Here is a 6000-nt window from a genome sequence, read left to right as displayed (position 1 = left end):
TCTCTCTCTCTCTCTCTCTCTCTCACACACACACACACACACACACACACACACACACACACACACACACACACACACACACACAGAGAGACAGCTTTTAGTGTTTGTCTTATAAGGCTTATAAACATAACTTAAACACTGTAGCACTGTCATTCTTTCCTGGCAAACAGTTGAAAATTTTTACAATTTTTCTACAAAGAAAAGCAAAACACTCATTCTAATGAATATCTAGCTTCATTCAAGTAACATACATATAGGCATTGATTTGACACTGTAAGTGTTTGCACGCACACACACACACACACACACACACACAGAGAGTCTGGTTTGCTATCCTTGTGGGGACTCTCCATAGGTGTAATGTTTTTTCTACTGTACAGACTGTATTTTCTATTGCCCGACACCAACCCTACACCTAAACCTTTTGATTTATTAGTTTGTTTACCCGTGGGGACCTCAATTTAGGCCCCCTCCGTGAGACGAGTCCCCATGAGTCTGTGTGTATTCAGGTTTAAGTCCCCACCAGAATATATAAACCTGTACACACACACATACACACCATAAAAACACAAACGTGTGTCAGTGCAAACTGATGACGTCACAACACAGCTGCTCTGAGAAACAAATTTGCAATAAAATAAGCCCAAACTATTTCAGGCATGTGTCCATACATAGTGACAACAGTTTGCCTTCTCAAAAATACACATACTTGAGCATGAGGCAAAACGGAGGCGCAATATCCTCTAGGAGCCTACAGACCGTCCTTAAGATGACAGCAGTCCACTGGCTCTCAATCACACACTTATTACTCCTCCTGTGTGTGTGTGTGTGTGTGTACTGAACATCTTAATGACTGATACACAGACACAAACACACAGGCCCACCCAGATACATCAGTGACAACCTATCCTTGGCCCGGAATTCCATTAATGCCTCATACTTTTTGACAAACACATTATTGGTAGATAAAATGACTTCCATATGCTGTTTGTCAGATGTCAGTGAGGAAAGATATGCATTTCATTGGAAAATCAAAAATAATGGACTTTTGAGATAGGGGCCCGTGCCGAGCAGATAGCAGAAAATCGATAGCGCTGTCGGAGAGACATCTCTGCCAGACACGATCAGCACAAGGCCAGGTCAAAGTTGACATTTAATATTGACACATTATCCACAAAATTAATTTAGAGTCCATTGTCGCCGCATTACACAAGCCTTATAGCAGTCCTCTCCATAGACAGACAGAGAGAGAGAGAGATGATGGATTCTGCTCATGTGAAGTGCTGTCTTTCCCTGCCATCCTAAAGGACTAAACGGACTCTGCTTTTATCAAACATGAATGAATGCATATTTAGATGTGAATAAATTTGTGAAGAAACCAAGATATTAACATTTGTGAAAAAGAACAACAGACACGAGAAGTCCAGCATCATGAAACGCTCTTAATAGCTGCTTCTCTACTTACAAGTGTGTTCAAATCCAAGGAAAGATCCTCTCCAGCAGGCAGGACTGTGCGCTGTACATGTTGCAACAGAGAATCACAAGAGGGCGATGTTCAACAACTCAAGGCACTGCAGGAAAGCGGCAGCACCACATTCAAGGATACCAGAGGAACGTGAATGCTAAACTCACAGTGCCTGATTAATTCCCATAATTGAATGCCTTACTTCCATGAGCATAATTACAATGGCTATCATCACTGATGGAATAATTAAAGCAGTAGCTGCCCATCATCAGGTGGTCGGTCTCAAACGACGCAGATTCAAAGGTGCTTTTGAATGTCATGAGCAAGCCAAACAAGACCTAATGATGGCACTGCACTGATTGAGAATGAGACGAGTGTGAGAAGAAAACAAAGAAAACACTACAATACATGGAAAAACCTGCAGACCTCTCACATGCACTGGCACAGATGAGCTTACCATAACAGATTTCTTGTTTTTAGTTGTTCTAGCTTATTTTAATCCTTGTTTTGTATGATTTTTAATTATTGCAAGTCGACTTGAGGCCCCCTACTGGTTGAAAACCACTGATATTTATCCACATTCTGTGCATTACATGAAATACAAGCATCAACATATTTGTGCGCAAAAAGTTGAACTAATTGTTAAGCACACAAGAACATTCCCTTTACGGTAAACCATTGGGAATCCGGCCTCCATCTCCGCATCGGGCTACGATATGTAATTCAATCCTCAATTTAGCCCCGGCTCTGTGGATAGATTTATTTATTTATTTCTGGCACGCCTAATTGATAGAAATTAAGCCATTAATCAAGCCACTAGCCATCATTCAGGCCAAAGAAGATGAATACAAACTTTCATAATAACCACCTTCCCCATTTTAGACCTCATTAGCATTAATTTTTAATGCAATTATGCTATTCTTTTACGCTGAGCTCATAAATTACGACTCTTTTGTTGCCGACTGGCCTTGTAAAAGCCGGGCTAATGCTTTGTAGTCTGATCTTTAAGGCAATTACTGGCTTCTTCAGTCTTTTATCTCCCTGCATTTCCAATAACCTTCCATCTAATGATTTATCTGGGCAAACCCCTGACACGCATCCGACTCGACCCTCTTCCATTAACACTGTCTTTATTTATCTAGGAAGATCTGGTGTCTAAATAAAGGTCCTCTCCCGACTTTGTGCGAGTGCTACATACGACGTGTAGAGAAAATGGGCTTTCGCTGGAGTCTTTGTGATTTCCATCGCACAAGCACGCGAGTCACAAAAGAAACCAGGATGAAAGGTCACTGCGTTAGCTTAATTACATGTCTGACAGCAAAAACTGCCATTAATTTCAGTCAGACACACTCTAGACATTTAAGCATCGTCTCGTTCAAGCGAAACGGTCACCTAAACGACTGAAAGATTTCCACATGCAACGCTAGAGAAGGCTTCTTTAAACACAGCAGCAGGCATGAAAACGCATCGGGCGCTGGTCAAGTAATAGTTCTTGCCTGCATTGACTTGCAAAGCTGACGCGAACACTGAAAATGCATCAAGTGCGTAATGAGCAGCTATTAGGAGCATTGATTTGCTGATTTCAGTTGATAGTTACCCAACCAAAGTGGCATGTCAATATTTGCTAACTAACTAATACCCTCTCAGCTCTCTGCCTTGACAAATGAGATCTCAATGAACAAAGAGAGTTTGCAATCATCTAGTAACATGCACCCGATCCATGTTTGGAGCAGATCACGCTTCACAAACAGGCCGAATAAAAAGCTTCTCCAGCAGTCTGATATGTGCCGCACTTGATATGGGTCATCTACAAGTGGATTGACTCTCGCTTGCTCCATGTTAGCTCATGCCAGATGCCGCTAGTGTCCCTCAGGCTATAAAGCAGTGTGTGAGAGACAGAGACGGAGGAAAGTGGGCTCTGGAATCTAGTTGGGTTTAGCTTTAGGACAGAGGATTTCCTCAGGAACAGTCACTTTAATAGACGCATGTCTAGCTCATGAAGGAAGCTGACCACAAACCTGCTGCCCACAATGACGGTTCAAACTAAACATATGACTGATATGAACAGCACCAATTTGCAGTACATGGGCGAAGTCATTAAGCATATGCAGCATTACTGGTTTGTGGAGGTTTAATTAAAATCATCGATGGCTGATGCTTCCAGCAGGAACTACAACTGCTGTCAAAGATATATTTGACGTTTAATGCCTAATACACAAAAGTTCATTAAATCAACATTATCTATCAAATCATTTAGCAATTCCTTGTAAACTAGGGCCCTATGATGTCCGCAATGTGGACAACTTGGACAGAATCGTGGAACCCAGTCATAAAAATGGAATGTACTGAATAATGCGGAATGATACGGAAAGTGGCAAATTTTGGACGAATAAATCAAAAAGTAGAATTTGAAATGATTGCAGTTAATTGGACATGCTTTTTGATTGATTTGAATCAAATTTAATTTAACCATTTAAACAGAGACCAGAAAAAATGAAAACCGAAGAAAACAGAATAAATAGAAAGGATTTCATAGGGCCCTAGTGAAGCTGCATTCCTGTAGCGTGATGTCTGTGGATCAGCACATTTTGCAGCCTGTAATCAACTGTTCTCCACTGCTATATAACACAATGCTGGAGGCAGTGCAATGATGCAAGTGAATCTGAGAGAATAATAGACTGTACAAAGGTAAAAAATGAATATAGGATCGATATATGATGATCAAATAGTATGTAAAGCACTCATTTTTTCTAATCAGTGGACAGTGTCAGAACTCGCTATGTTCTCTGAACGTGGCATGCATGGCGCATTATTGTTGATTTGATAATGCGTGCCCATCATGTCTTCTTCATTGCAGTGACTGGCTGATTAACTCTCAGTGTGATAATACAGACCTCTCATGCTTGCAACTGGTCCAGATGCCAGAGGAAAATCTGGATATATGAGGTAGCCTCATTTTAAAAGTGTGATGTCTCAATGTGATCTCGTCTCATGATCTCAAGAGTGGTTCTACCAAATATATATTCACTTACGTTTGCACAGACGCTGAAACGTACACTAATGATGAACTGACAGCATCTGAAACGCCAATTATTTAAGTATAAAACACTTTACAGATGTACAAATGTGCATGAATCTTTATGACGATTACTATCGTGGCATTGATGTTTTGATTGTTTTGTATTCAGTTGTCACATCAATGGCATTATGTTTTCACATCACATTTATTTAAACATTTTACTCATTTACTTCATATGCAATGACAACATTTTCTCATTCTACACTTTACAAACTTAGAATGAATAGCATTTCTATAATCGTTTAACCATTACTTTTCAAGTAATATTTATTTTGCTTGGAGTGGAACACATAAAGTGTTTTCTCAGTCATGTGTTCTCTGAACGTGGCATGCATGGCGCATTATTGTTGATTTGATAATGCGTGCCCATCATGTCTTCTTCATTGCAGTGACTGGCTGATTAACTCTCAGTGTGATAATACAGACCTCTCATGCTTGCAACTGGTCCAGATGCCAGAGGAAAATCTGGATATATGAGGTAGCCTCATTTTAAAAGTGTGATGTCTCAATGTGATCTCGTCTCATGATCTCAAGAGTGGTTCTACCAAATATATATTCACTTACGTTTGCACAGACGCTGAAACGTACACTAATGATGAACTGACAGCATCTGAAACGCCAATTATTTAAGTATAAAACACTTTACAGATGTACAAATGTGCATGAATCTTTATGACGATTACTATCGTGGCATTGATGTTTTGATTGTTTTGTATTCAGTTGTCACATCAATGGCATTATGTTTTCACATCACATTTATTTAAACATTTTACTCATTTACTTCATATGAAATGACAACATTTTCTCATTCTACACTTTACAAACTTAGAATGAATAGCATTTCTATAATCGTTTAACCATTACTTTTCAAGTAATATTTATTTTGCTTGGAGTGGAACACATAAAGTGTTTTCTCAGTCATGCCATAAAATACACCAGAAACCCAACATAAAATCATGAAGCTTTATGGTTTTGAGGCAGTGATATCAAACGCTCAATGGCTCTCGCCTGCTTTGTCACAGATTGTGATATGCTGTGTTTTGTGTGACGTGTGTTTGAATGAGAAATGTGTGTCTTTGCACCGTTAATATTTAACATTTTGTTCTGTACATCACTATAACTATTGCATATCACCACAGAGGATCGAGACTGCAACACATCGTCATTTGGACTACTTTTGCAATAAATACATGATTGTGGTTGCACTTGTCTGTCATGTTTTTCTACCGTTCAAATGTTTGGGATCAGTAAGGCTTGATGTGTTATAAAGAAGTCTCTTCTGCTCATCAAGGCTGCATTTCTTTGATCAAAAAAACAGAAAAAACAGTAATCTTGCAAAATGTTATTACAATATAAAATAATGGTTTCTATTTTAATATCCTTTAAAATATAATTTATTTCTGTGATGCAAAGCTGAATTTCCAGCATCATTACTCCAGTATAAAGTGTCACATGA

The 6000-nt window shown here is 39.2% G+C and overlaps 1 protein-coding gene across 1 annotated transcript in view; it reads right to left on the bottom strand.

Annotated features, from left to right (window-relative positions):
• LOC107598622 (serine/Arginine-related protein 53-like) overlaps positions 1-6000 on the bottom strand; it is a 114649-nt gene that overhangs the window by 7981 nt on the left and 100668 nt on the right. The window lies entirely within an intron of this gene.

Source organism: Sinocyclocheilus grahami, unplaced genomic scaffold (genome assembly GCF_001515645.1).
Source record: "Sinocyclocheilus grahami isolate Dianchi unplaced genomic scaffold, SAMN03320097.WGS_v1.1 scaffold253.1, whole genome shotgun sequence".
Taxonomy (NCBI): Eukaryota; Metazoa; Chordata; class Actinopteri; order Cypriniformes; family Cyprinidae; genus Sinocyclocheilus; species Sinocyclocheilus grahami.
This window is presented reverse-complemented; position numbering and strand designations above follow the sequence as displayed.